Raw genomic sequence first — 14,012 nt, forward strand, 5'->3', positions numbered from 1 at the left:
TTAAAAAATAAAGAGTTTAAAAAATATCAGAAAACAGCTCAGGGGCGCCTGGGTGGCACAGCGGTTAAGCGTCTGCCTCCGGCTCAGGGCGTGATCCCAGCGTTACGGGATCGAGCCCCACGTCAGGCTCCTCCCCTATGAGCCTGCTTCTTCCTCTCCCACTCCCCCTGCTTGTGTTCCCTCTCTCGCTGGCTGTCTCTATCTCTGTCAAATAAATAAATAAAAATCTTTAAAAAAAAAAAAAAGAAAACAGCTCAGATATAGCACAGAATTTAGAATTATTAGATAAGAAATTTTTTAAAACTGGGGCGCCTGGGTGGCTCAGTCAGTTGGGTGTCTGCCTTCAGCTCAGGTCGTGATCCTGGGGTCCTGGGATCGAGTCCTGTGTTGGGCTCCCTGCTCAGCGGGGAGTCTGCTTCTCCCTCTGCTTCTGCCCCTCCATGACACTCGTGCACATGCTCTCTCTCTCTCTCTAATAAATAAACAAAATCTTTAAAAAAATAAAAAACTTTAAAAAATTATGATTCATATGTTAGGAGTGCTAGTGGAAAAAGCAGACAACATGCAAGAATGGAAGGGAAATGTAAGTAGAGAAGTGGACACTCTAAGAATCAAAAGTAAATGATAGAAATAATTAAAACTGTAACAGAAATGAAGAATGCCTTTGATAGGCTCATCAGTAGAGTGGACATGGCTAAGAAAAGAATCAGTGAGCTAGAAGTTAAGTCAATAAAATCTGCCCAACCTGAAATATGAAGAGGAAAAAGAATGAAAAAAGCAGGGAACAGAATATCCAGGAAGTGCAGAACAACTGCAGAAGGAGTTCGTGGTGAGAATCCCAGAAAGAAAAGAAAGAGAGAAGCAGAAGAAATGTTTAAAGTAATAATGGCTGAGAATTGTCTAAAAATAATGGCAGACATGAAACCACAGATTCGAAAACTCAGACAATGCCAAGCAGGATAAATACCCCAAACTATTCCTAGGCATGTCATAATCAAACCGCAAAAAATGAAAAATAGTATCTTGAAAAAGGCCACATGAGAAAGATCTACTTCTGCCATGACAGGGTGAAGAGCTCTGCTGACCCACACCCAGCAAAACCGGTAAAAAGTATTTGGAAAAACATTCAAAACCTCTGGAAATGGTTCTAAGAGGAAACAGCAAATGAAGAAACCTCTAGTCGAGAAAATCTGTGAAAACTTGGTAGGAAAGGCAAGAGCGTGTGACCACTCCTCCCTTCACCCCTGGCTTGGCGAGGAGACTCCCCTCTGGAAGGCTACAGCCAAAGACACAGGAATGCTGAATGGAATGGCTCCCCAGCTTCCAGGCAGAGGGCTTTCCTGCTGGAGGAACAGGACAGCAGCCTTTCTCATCCTGCCTCAGCTGTCTACTGCTGATTCTAAGGGTTGGGTGAGGGCAGCCAAGACATGGCTGGCCTTCCACTGGCCTACAGGTACTGAGACCGTAGCCTGAATGTGGCACCCTGAGAATACTGGGGACCTGGTCACCCTTGCCCAGCCTCTTCTACTCAACATTCTACTAGAAGTCCTAGCCAGAGCACTTAGGCAAGAAAAAAAAAGTAACACAGATTGGAAGGGAAGAAAGAAAACGATCTATTTGCCAATGACATGATCCTATATATATAAAGTTGTGAGGAATCTACTAAAAATCTATTAGAACTAATAAACTAGCTCATCGGGGTTGCAGGATACAAGATCAATATACAAAGATGAACTGTATTTCAGTACAGCAGCAATGAAATAAAATTGAGAGAACAGTTCCATTTAAAAGACATAAGAAGAATAAATTATTTAGGAATACATTTAACAAAAGAAGTACAAAACTTATACTCTGAAAACTATAAAACTCTGTTGAAGGAAATTTAAAAGATTTCAATAAATGGGAAAATATCCATGTCTGTGGGTCAGAAGACTGAGCATTTTTCAGATGGCAATACCCTGATTCTACTGTTCTGCAGATCCAGCTCAATCCTTCCTTATCAGCTGACTTCTCTGTACACCTGACAAGCTGAATCTAAAATTCGTATGGAATTGCAACAGACCCAGAATGGCCAAAATGATCTTTAAAAAGAAAAACAAAGTTGGAGGACTCAACACTTCTTCATTTCAAAATATACTGCAAAGCACAATAATCCGGACAGTGTGAGACTGGCCTAAGGGGAGACAGAGATTAGTGGAGCAGAACTGAGGGTCCAGAAATAGATGCATACACTTATGGCTAAGGGCCAAGACAATTTAATAGAAAAATAACTGTCTTTTTACAAATGGTTGCAGGGACAAAGAGAGAGCCACACGCAAAAACAAAACAAAACAAAACAAAAACAGATCCTTATCTTGCACTATATGAAGAAATTAACTCAAAATGTATCAAAGACCAAACTGTAAGGCCTAAAAACTATAAAACTCTTAGAAGAAAATATAGGGACAAATCTTTGTGACCTTGGGTTTAGACTTGGCAATGACAACAAAAGCACAAATAGCAAGATAAAAAATGGATAAACTGGAATCCCTCAAAATGACAAACGTTTGTGCTTCAAAGAACACAATCAAGAAAGTGAAAAGTCTACAATACGGGATAAAGTATTCACAAATCATATATCTGTTAAGAGACTTCTAAAATATGGAAAGAATTCTTATGACTCAATAATAAAAAGACACAAAAAATTAAAAATAGGCAAAGGGTCTGAATGGACATTTCTCCAAGGAAGACATACGAATGACCAGCACGCACATGAAAAGATGTTCAACACCAGTCATCATTAGGGAAACACGGATCAAACCAGAGTGAGAGAACAGTTCACACCTACAAGGATGGTTAGAATCAAAATGCCAGGTATTTACAAGTGCAGGGAAGAGCGATGAGAAACTGGAACCCTCATGCTCTGCCGGTGGGATCGGAAAGCGGTGTAACCACTTTGGAAAACGGTCTGGCAGTTCCTCAGACAACTGAATACAGAGCTACTCCTAAAAACATGAAAACATATGTCCAACAAGATCTTGTACAAGAATGTTTATAGCGGAAATATTCACAGTAGCCAAAAATCAGAAATAACCCAAATGTGTCTGCTGATGAACGGATAAACAAAATGTGGTCCATCCATACAACAGAATATTAAATAAAAACTTCAGGGTGATGAAAACACTCTAAAATTGGTTGGTGCTGGCGCACACATCTGCGAATACACTCAAGACCACTGAATCGTACACTTCCAATAGATGGATCGCATGGTATGCAAGGAAAGTGGGGGGAAAGAAAGAAGCCAGAGGAGGGAAGGACCTTCTCCACACAGGACCACAGGTAAGAGGCACACTGGATTTCTCATCAGAAATCATGCATGTAAGAAGACAGTGGAGCGAAATATTTGAACTGTTAAAAGGAATAACCCCACCACGCTGGATTCTGTGTCCAGTGAATTACTCTTCAAAAGTTGAGGGGAAACAAAGACACTGTCAGACAAACAAAAAAAGTCTTCCAGGTGTGAGGGGCTGAGAGGGCTCAGAGCAGCTTGAAGAACACAGGTCCACGTGTCAGGCACTGCTTCTCAGCAGTGGTTCCCCACGGCCCTGACCCCGACCTGCCCTCAGCCCTCCCGCCTCACACAGGACACAGGTGCGAGCGGGGAGTGCCCTGAGATGGGAACGTGGGGACAGCCTGCCAGGCCCAGGGGCACAGAGGAAAGCCCGGGTCCATGGGGGCTGGGAACTGCTGTGCCTGAAGGGTGGTCTTAAGCGGGACCCCAGGCCCCACTGCTCGACTGGACATAATCTGAGGACAACAGCCTCTCCCTCAGGAAGGCTCCATGCAAAGGGACACACCAAGTGGGGGAGCTAGATGTGCCCAGAGGAAGAGGGTCCCCAACACCTGTGTCTGGAAGTGCTAAGAAGGGAGAGGCCAGCCCCAGAGCCAGAGGGTTTCGGAGGGCTGCACGACTCCCCTAGAGGGAAGACCACGCCCCTGAGCCCACCTGGGGAAGGTCCGACTCCGCAGCTCCTTGATGAAGAGCTGGCTGCCATTCTGCACGGGCTTCACGTCGGGCGTCTGCCCTGGGCCATGTTTGTGCCAGGCCCGCTTCTTCTTCACTGTGGGGAGACAGGGGCAGCTCAGGGACCCAGCCGGGAGGGCAGCCAAGGAGCTGTCAACACCCCAAGACTCAAGCCTCCCTACAGGAAAAGCCCTCGAGTCCCCTGGGGGCCCAGCCCACCAGCCTCCCTCTCCACTGTGACCTCCCCACCCACACCCGCCCTGCACCTGCCAACCCTCCGTTCAGTGACCACACCAGAAGCTAGGGCGGCCTGGCCCTTTCCACCGGCACCCAGTCGGCTGACAGGACGCTGTGTCAGAGGCACCTACCGGGAAGTCCCACCAAGGTCAGCCTTCGGGACACCTCCCCTCTGACTTGTCCTCGAATTTCGCAAACCCTGTCACCTCCCTGCTGGGACCTTTGCTGCCCCAACAGCCCACAGCTGGGGCAGAGGCAGGCTGGCGCCTCCCACGGTAGCTTCTGCCCTCCTCACCCCCAGCTGTGCGCACCTCATGCTCCCGGGTGTGTCCACTCCCAAGTACCATCATCCTGCCTGCGCCCTCTGACTCTCCTGTCCTCACCCGTGCTCCCAGGACACCGGGCACCCCACGTTGGACATTTTACATGCAAGTATGTGCACACGCTCCTACTGGACGGTGACACATTGGCACACACATGCACAAGCACACACGTGTGTGCACACGCACATTGACCCACTCACACACACACCCCCACTGGACCGCAAGCCTTGGAGGGAAGAGAAGTGATTTCCTTGCGGCCCCCGCCCCTGCCCAGGGCAGCCACTGGTGACTTGGAGTGAGGACAGCACTGGCGGAGACCTGTCCCTGGAGGCTGCTGGGTGGGTCTGGATCAGACTGGCTGAGACTGGACATGCGGGATTGCTGGTTGGCCCTCCGGATGCTTGTGCTTCATAGACAAGGACGGGAGGGGGCTGCCACACCTCCCCATCTCCCTTCCGGTCACAGACCCCTGAGCCGGTCTCCAACAACAGTATCTCCGTCATGCTTGGTTTGCCATGGCCAGGGTGTGAGTGGGCGTTACTGAAACCTGGCAAGATCATAAAGAAGGAGGCCTCCAAGCTGCGGCTTCTGGTGGCACCAGGCACAGATGGGAAATCAGAAGGGCCCGGGCTCCCACCCAAATCTTTTCTGCCCCACCATCTTGTCACTGTGTGACCTTGAGCAAGTTACTGGGCATCTCTGTGCTGCATCTTTAATAGAGAGGGGCTGGTCCCGGCCTCCTCCCCAGGAGCTCTTGGGAGGTACACCGCGCAAACACGGCCCCTCCTCTTGGCGAGGCTGCTTGGGCTGCAGGACCTTGGTCACAGGGCTCAGTCCTGCTCCGGACCCCTGGGCTCTCCCCTTGCACCCACTGCACTTGGCACAGCCCGGCACCAGGGGGCATGGGGGGGTAATGTTTGTGAATGGCAGGTCTCCTGGGCACTGCACTGGCCCCTCAGTGCCCGCTGAGCAGCCCAGCTCTGCACGGAGGTCGCCAAAGCCACAGGTGGCCTGGGAGTCGTCCCTGCTCCCCTAAGAGCCCAGCAGGCTTAGGGGAGCGCCCCAGGCCAAGGCAGGGCCTGGGGACACCACCCTGACGATGGCCCAGGTCACCCTGACTCTGAAACCAGTCTCCATGTCATCATCCCTTCTGCTGGGCCTGCGGCTGCCTTTGGACATGACCCCGACCCCACACGCGGGGGCTCTGGAGTCTACAAGGAGCGCCCCACTGAAGGCCTGGGGCTGGAGGGTAGCTGCTCACGGCCACAGGAGCGTCATGGGCCTCGGCAACCGGCTGCCCACACCAGGCGGGGTCTCCCTGCCTGCCCCCAGTGGGAGGCGAGCCTGGCTCTTGGGGGGCCCCGCTTACGAGGGGTCCAGCACGTCCAGGGTCTTGAGGAGGAGGAAGAGGAGGAAGGGGAAGCCCAGGCCGCACGCTGGCAGCCATGAGTGACACCGCAGGTAGGGAGACCAGTGGAGAAACAGGATTCCTGTGCAGTCTGGGGGACAGCAGAGGACCCCACGTGGGCCCCCAAGGTCCTCCAATGCCTGCCCCTGCATCTGCCCCTCGCCCCACCTCCCAAGGTCTCCTTATGGAAGGTGTGCAGAGGCCCAAGGACGCAGATGCCCAGCAGGAGGGCCCTGGCCCAGAAGGCCGTGTGGGGAAACCGAGTCTCGGAGGGAAGCCGGGGGACGGGAATGCAGGTGTAAAGGGCAGTGTGGAAAGCAGCAGCACCCCCACGTGCCTGCCAGGAGCTGGGCCTGAGAAGCAGGTGCTGTCCCCGGCTGGTGGCCTTCTTGGGCCCTCACTCGGGATGGGGCCTTGTGAACACCTCGAGGACAGACAGGGAGGCAGGGTGAGCGTCACGGGGCTCCCTGTGCAGCCCTGGATGGTGGGCTCCTTCCCTCCCCGGAGCCCAGGATACCCTGAGCCCCAAGGCTAAGTGTCCCCTTGCCTGTGCGTCCCCTGACAAGGCACCTTGGAGACCTTGCCAGCAGGAGACTGGGGCATGGGGGTGACAGGCGCCCCCCCCCATGCAGTCGCCCTCGGGGCACCACAGCTACATGGGCCTCGGGGAGGAGAGATGTGGGCCGTCAGGGAAGCAGCCGCTGACGCAGGCACGCTGGGGTCAGAACTGGTCTCAGGGCTGTGCCAGCCGAGCCTGTGACCTTCCCATCAGTGGGGACTCCTTGCCAAGTTCCCTGGGGACCCCCAGGCCCCACCTCCGTGAGAATCGGACGAACCTGTGGGCCCCTGTCCTCATCTCAGCGTGCCCACCACAAACCCATGCGGGGCCCTCAGAGCAGCCCACAGGCTTGAGGGTCCCCTGGGGACATGAGACCGTGAGGGTCCTCACCGTGGAGTGTCTCACTGGAGCAGAAGCAGCAAACTGACCAGTGTGCCACAGTGACACAGACCCACTTCAAGGCCCAAGCAGCACACAACTGTGGGCGCGCATGCTGGTGGGAAACACTAGCCCCCGACGGGCACGCAGCCTCCAGGAACAGCAAGGAAAGCCTAATTCACAGGGTTTATGAAGCACATGTGCACACGCACACACACGCACACACACGAGCACCAACCTGTGCACACGCGGATACTCACGGACACGTGTCCACGCTTGTGCACGCGCACGTGTCTATACACACAGATGCACAGGCAAGGACATGTCCAAGCTCACGCACACGTGTCTGTACACATAGACACTCACGCACACGTGTCCACATTGTGCACACGCACGTGTCTACACATGGATGTACACACAAACCTCTGTGCACACACTCATGCACACACACGTAACACACACTCGCACACACACGCACAGCCAGGGAGGGGCTGCCGGCTCCCACCAGGCTGCAGTCCCCTTATGCCCTGAGGTGGCTGGCCACAAGCACCAGGAAGGGTCGCCTGCACTGGGCTTTGAGAAGCAATACGGGGCAGCGGGGACCCCAGCACAGGGGCAGGGTCTCAGTCAGCAGGCACGTGTGCCCCAACAGTGGGTTAGCTCATGGTCAGGGAAAGGTGCTTCCGGGACGTGCAGCTGTGTTGGAGAAGTCACACTGTGTGTGAACACCGACGCCCACCTCAGCACCCCACTGTAGCCCAACCTGAGCCCAAATTCATGCAAGAGCCCAGACCACAGTAGCTGCCCCACCCTCCATCAGGACGCTCAGCTCTGTTGTGGGGACAGGCGGGGTCTCCTACCTCCAGTCCCATTCTGTCCCTGGCCCTGCCCCGGGGCTGCAGGGTGCGACCCCAGCCCCAGCCCTGTTCACCCCTGCCAGCCCTGAGCTTTCCCTGTGGCTCGTAAGGTGTCATGGAGATCGGCATCCATGAGTATCTGCTGTACGGCAGGGACCGGAGTGATCTTCGGGTAATCGGAGCAGACTCATTCTGAGCACCAGCACTGCTGGCCCCTGCGGGTAGGAGGTCAGTGAAGAGCCCAGGAACCTTCCTGCTGGTCTCATGAACTTGGCGGTGCTTTACTGCGTGATGACTGCATGCTGGGGGCTGGTGGATGAGAGCCGAACCAGAGCAGCCTCCCGGTCAGCTAGCGACGACGGCACACGGGCCAGGCACAAAGGGAGGCCGAGAACGAGAGGTGACAGCCCACCTGCCTCACCCAGCTTCCCGAGTGGCGGGGGCACAGCCAGCCTCAGTCCACAGAACAGGGGTGCTGGCACCCCCCATTGACCCCCACTGGATCCACAGGACTCACCCCACAGGAGCTATAGGGGTCCAGCCTCTGCCTTGTGAACGGACACCAGGAGGGAGGCTCCCTTTGAAGGAGAGTGACAGGCCTCCCGGTGGCCTGCGGCCAGCGGTGGTCCGCCCCAAACACACACACACACTCCTCCAGCCAACCCAGGGCTCAGGATGACAGGGCTGTGATTGGCCACCAAGGCATGGTCAGCGTCCAGACTGCACCTTTTATGAGTGCCCAAGCCCCCCGACCCAGGCCAGAAACCAGAGGCCACACTAACACCCCCACGCCATCTGTCTTGTCCCCAGGCCAGCCTCCCACCCAAGGTACCTGCAGACCAGGGCACACCCCCCCACGTGGGCTCAGCCTCAGAACTCACCTCTTAGCAGGGTCATGAGCCCCCCATGGAAGCACATTGGATGAGCCTGTTCCCAAGGAGCCCCCCAAGGATGCGTCACACCCCCAAGGGACTCTCCCTGCAGGTGGTGCCAGAAAAGGGACAGCAGATCCCCCACATGGGCACTCCCAGACCCTGCGTGGCGACGGGCAGTGGGCAGGGCTGGGCAGCCTCCTGGACAGCCGCAGCACGGTGTCCCCATCTCGGATGGGCCTGGCCCCTACAGGTGCTGGAATGTGAGGCCCCTGCCCAGGCCTCCGAAAGTCTGTGGAGTCTCTGCACAGGCAAGTGGCCTGAGCCACACCCCTGGGCAGGAGCCAACCAGGGGAGCGGCAGTGACAAGTCCGCAGGGGCAGTAAGCAAGGCCAGTACGTCCCCAGGCACCTGGGTGCAACTACCCGGGCATTTCACCCAGCAAGCCAGTCCAGGGCGAGTCGGAGCTCGGGGTGGCAGCATGGCCCTGTACTTACGGGTAGACTTCCCGTGGGTTTTCTCGCAGTTCGGGCAGTGGTATATGTCGATGTCTGGGGCCTCCTCCTCTTCCACTCCCACACAGCTGAAACGAGGAAGCACAGATGTTGCCAGCGGTCAGCAACTCCTTGGGGTCCTCCCCCGCAGAAGCCAGGGCAGCTCCCAGTCACCTCTCGGGGTGGCGGGGGGCAGCATGCACGCAGGTGGGGTAGAACATGAGCCGGGACAGTGGCCCACAGGGACAGGAGGGGACGTGAGGACCAGGGACAGAGGGAGGGGCTAGGAAGGCCCTGCCGCGCACGAGCAGGCTATGCAGAGGGACAGGCCTTCCCGCAGGCCTGCCTGCACGAGAGCCACCACTGTCCTGTCGCCACAGAGCTGGGGAGGCCAAGAGGGTCTCAGAGGGGGGCTGCCCCCACCACAACACCAGGGGCAGCTGGGAGCTACGGGTCGGGCCCCTGCGGACCCCTCGAGGGACTGCCACCTGGATATCCAAAGAATAAAGTTGAATCCCCACCTCACACTATATACAAAAATTAACTAAAAATGGATTAACAACCTAAATATAAGGCCTGATGCTAAGGTGCTAAGAAGAGAACAGAGGAGTACATCTTCGTGAGCCTGGATTTGGTCATGGATTCCCAGATAGGACACCCAAAACACAAGCAACAAACGAAAAATTAAATTATAGATCATCGAAACGTAAACCTTTTGTTCACTGAAGGACGCTGGGAAGACAGTGAAAAGACAACATGGAGAATGAGAGAGAGTATTTGCACATCACGTTTCTGATGAGGGCCCAGCGTCCAGAGGACACGCGCGGCTTCACGGCCCGACAACAGAAAGACGCACAAACCAGCTTTCAAACGGGCGAAGGACTCCAACAGGATGCTGCTCCCAGGATGAGGGACAAACAGCCAGCAAGCTCACGAGAGACGCTCCACATTCTTCGTCGTGTGGACGTCGCTGGAACGCACATTCAAACCCGCGAGAGACCCCCACGCCCACCAGAATGGCTACAATGTTTACAAGAAAAAACACCAGGAAGATTGCAGGTGCTGGCCGGGACGTGGGAAACGAGAGCCCTCTTCCACCGCCGGTGAGAATGTAAAAGCGGATAGTTTCTATGGAAATAGACGGCTCCTCAGAAAGTTAAGCAGAGACTTACTCTATGATCCAGCAATCCCACTCCCGGGCATGTGCCCCAAAGAACGCAGAGCAGGGCCTCGGACAAATCCTTCAGACAAGAGCTCGGGCAACATCGGCTACAGTAACCAGAAGATGGAAGCCACCCAACGCCCACCAGCGGACGGACGGACAAACCGACCGTGGCTGTGGCACCCCCATGCAACGGAACGGTCCCAGCCTTCACAGGAAAGGGTGCCGACGCCCGCTACAACACCATGGAGCCCAGACACACACGTCACAGCTGCAGGATTCCATTCCCGCGAAATGCACAGACGGAGGAGCCACTGCCGGTGCCCAGGCTGGGGGAGGGGAACAGGCAGTGACTGCTCAGTGGGCACGAGGTCCCCTTTCGGGGTAAAATGTTTTGGAACCGGATAGAGGCCATGTTTGCACAACACTGTGAAGATAAATGCCATTGAAGGCTCACTTTAAGATGGTTAGTTTGACGGTATGTGAATTCTCTCTCAATCAAAAGATGTGGGGCACCCGTCCCCACCACCACTGACTCGTCCTCACTAAGGCTGGCCCAGGGCTCATTCTGCCTGCGGCAGCATCAGGGACCCAACGTGTATCCTCCTGCAACAACCCTGTAGTAACGGGATCGCCACTCGCCAGTCGTACGAGGTGAGACGTGTGCCCAGACCCCACGTGCCTCCTCACTGTGTCCCCTGGTCCCCCGGCCAGGGTCAGCCACCGCAGCTCTGGGGCCCCTCGATGGAACATTGTCTGCCACGGCTGCCACGTGCCACGGTCCCAGGAGCAAGCCGGAGCCCAAAAGCCTCTGGCATACGTTTTCAGAAATATGCAGTTCACTGTTCATCTCAGAACAAACACCGAACCGAAGTGCAGGCAGTCTGAAGAGTGGGGTGTAAAAGGCAAAGCCAGCAGCAGCAAGCTGTGAGGGCGAACTCACCTGCTCTCACGATGCCAAGTGACTTTCTAAACAAGCAAAGAATTGCAAAGGAAATCAGAGAGAACGTGACGGACTGAAACAGGGCTCCCATCCGACAGCCAACGTGGATGTGCTAACTTCGGAAAACACTTACAGCAAGTACAGGAGTGTTGCAACCCTCTTGCCAGGAACCGTGCATGAAGGGCATCCCCCCACCCTCAGAAGAACAGGGCAGAGCCCAAACGGGCCCAGGGCCACAGAGAAAGAAGCCCCACCCCACTAACCACGCAGAAAGGGGAGCTAGAACCACATTACGTTAATTCACCAAACCAGACACGGTGAACGGCGAACACTGCAGGTGGGAGGCACAGTGAGGACAGCTAACGGCCAGATCACCACCGGTCTGTCTCCGCAGCCCACCCTGCCCACGAGAGCCCCCGCGTCCCTTCCTCCTTTCCGTCTCCACCAGCAGCCAGCTCCCTCGGGTGTCCTCAAACCCCCACCCACAAGGAGGAGGAGCCACTCACCCAGCCCCTTCCCCCGGGCTGGTGCACCCGCCTGACTCCTCAGGGCCCTGCACCCTGAGCCCTGGACCAGCTGGCCTCAGTTTGCTTATCCATCAGAGACCACACTGGGGTGAGCCCCCATCACCCACACCCACCAGGAGCCATGCATTGTGAGCGAGAGGCAGAGCCCTGCAGGCATTCAGGACCCACTGGGTCTAGAAACTGGACCCAGAATCCACACCCCACGTCCATACCCCGTGTTCACACTCCAGGTCCATACGCTGTGTCTACACCCCACGTCCACACCCCACATTCACCCTGTGTCCACACCCACATCCACACATACTCCTGCCTGTGGCCCCAGGGATCCTGGGGACACACAAGGAGCCGACCCAGCACACAGGATGTCTGAGGTCAGAATACCAAGCTCAGCCCCACAGACTGCAGCCCTTTCAACAGGTCAGGGGTCAGGTGCGCAGTGGAGCGCAGAGGGAACGAGTTCCAGGCCCGGCGAAGGGAGGGAAATCAATATGCCTGAACTGCCCCCCACCCAAACACCACCTGCTGGTCCCACATGTCTGGAGGCTCCGTCATGCTCTGGAAGGCCCATACATGAACCCGCATGACAGCTGGGGAAGCTGAGGCTCAGGGTCACAAGGCGTGCACGCCAACACCCCTCCCCACAGCCCTTCTGTACACCAGCACGTGGGCACGCAGGTCTCACTGGAGCCGAGATGGACTGGCCACTTGCTGCTTTGTGCAGGGAGACCAGGCTAAGAGGGAGAGAGAGAGGTGGGGGCGTGGGTCCCTCTTTATGCCCACGGCACCTCAGGGCTGCCGCTCACCTGGAAGGGCCACCTGGGGCCTGATGCCAGCAGCTCCCCACGACCGGCGTGTGACAGCACGCCGGCCCTGACTGCCTGCACCTGCAGCCCTGACAAGGGCCACCTGACTGTGGGAAGCAAGGTCCTGCAGGCAGCCCCCTGGCTGTGCTGTGTGCGAGGACACACCTCCTAATTCCTCGTGTCCCAGGGTCCAAGGACCCCACAGTCAGAGTGAACTTCGTGGGGGGGCACTCAGCCACAGCGGTCCCCTCCACCTGCATGGGGAGGGCCTTTTACTGCAAAAGCTCACTTATGTTATTGTCCCAAGGTTAAGGCTTTCCCAGTGTCTCCCGAGAAATTACTTGGGAAATCACCCAAAAATCTAAGAGAACAACAGCTACGGAAAGTCATAAACATTTTCCCTGCCCTAAAGCCGGGAGCAAAGACCCGGAGTCTGGAGGAGACTCGCGGCGGCCCCCACCCTGGGCGCGCACCCTCCGCGCTCCACTGTGAGCACAGAAATGCCCAACGATCTCCCCATTCGCAGCCCCAGGGGTCAGCAAGCAGTATCTTAAAGACAAAAAGAGACCGCTGGGTCTCAGGAACGTGACCTGGCTCAGCTGCCCCTCCCGCAACTTAATGGGCAGGTGGTCAGAGGAAATCCCCAATGCGCGCGTGCCTGAGCGTGGGCGCCACACCGTGCCCCGAGGAGCCCCGGGAAGGGCCACCTGAGCCCAAGCACCAGTCTTGCCCATCTGGAGGTCCCCTCCCTGTGGAGATCACTACTGGGTCAGGACAAGAGCTGGGCCCCCAAGGACTGCTCCAGACAGAGGGACAGACGTGGGGCTCACCTTCCCGTGTCTCAGGAGGGCACCTGAGGCCTTGCCTGTCCTTGCCCCTGTGGCTGTGCGTGCTGCGGGCTGAGCGGCAGAGCCTCGGGAGGGCCCAGAGAAACACCTGACTCAGCCCTCTCCATCAAAGGCGGCCATGGGGAGCAGGCCCTAGAGTCGCCCCACACTCCAGGCCCAAGCAGGGGTTCAGAATTACTGGCTGAGGTCCAGGGACAGATCCAGGACAAGGGGCGCTGTTCTGCTGAGAGCCAAGCGCAACCTACGGTCCCTGCCCCGTCCTGTCCCTATAGCACCACATTCGTATAAGGTGAACACCACAAAGACAGAGACGAAGACCGGAGACCGGAGACCAGAGACCGGGAGGCTGGCCTTGCAGAGACTATGACTGACGGCTGGGAACTGAGTGAGAGGAGCTATAGTGCCTGGGGGAGCAGGAAGAGGGCAAAGAGGGAGGGGAGGGGGAGGAAGGGGAAGGGGCAGCAAGGGCTGGGTGGAAGGAGGGGAGGAGGGGAGAGGGGAGGAGGAGGCAGGGGAGGAGGGGACAAGGAGAGAGGGGGAGGGAAAGGGGGGAGGAAAAGGAAGGGCAGAAGGAGGAGGGTGAGCAGAGCAGGGAACT

General features: G+C 56.4%; 1 protein-coding gene across 1 annotated transcript in view; it reads right to left on the reverse strand.

Moving 5' to 3' along the window:
* PHF2 (PHD finger protein 2) overlaps positions 1 to 9,217 on the reverse strand; it is a 38,230-nt gene extending 29,013 nt beyond the window's left edge. The window contains exons 1-2 of the mRNA XM_040620363.1: positions 9,135 to 9,217; positions 3,986 to 4,100 (exon numbers count right to left, since the gene is read on the reverse strand). The gene's annotated coding sequence lies outside the window, so the exon portion shown is untranslated. The remainder of the gene's footprint in view (positions 1 to 3,985; positions 4,101 to 9,134) is intronic.
* Positions 9,218 to 14,012: the final 4,795 nt, after the last annotated feature.

The sequence above is a fragment of the Ursus maritimus genome, unplaced genomic scaffold, assembly GCF_017311325.1.
Source record: "Ursus maritimus isolate PB19 unplaced genomic scaffold, ASM1731132v1 scaffold_34, whole genome shotgun sequence".
NCBI classification, from domain to species: Eukaryota; Metazoa; Chordata; class Mammalia; order Carnivora; family Ursidae; genus Ursus; species Ursus maritimus.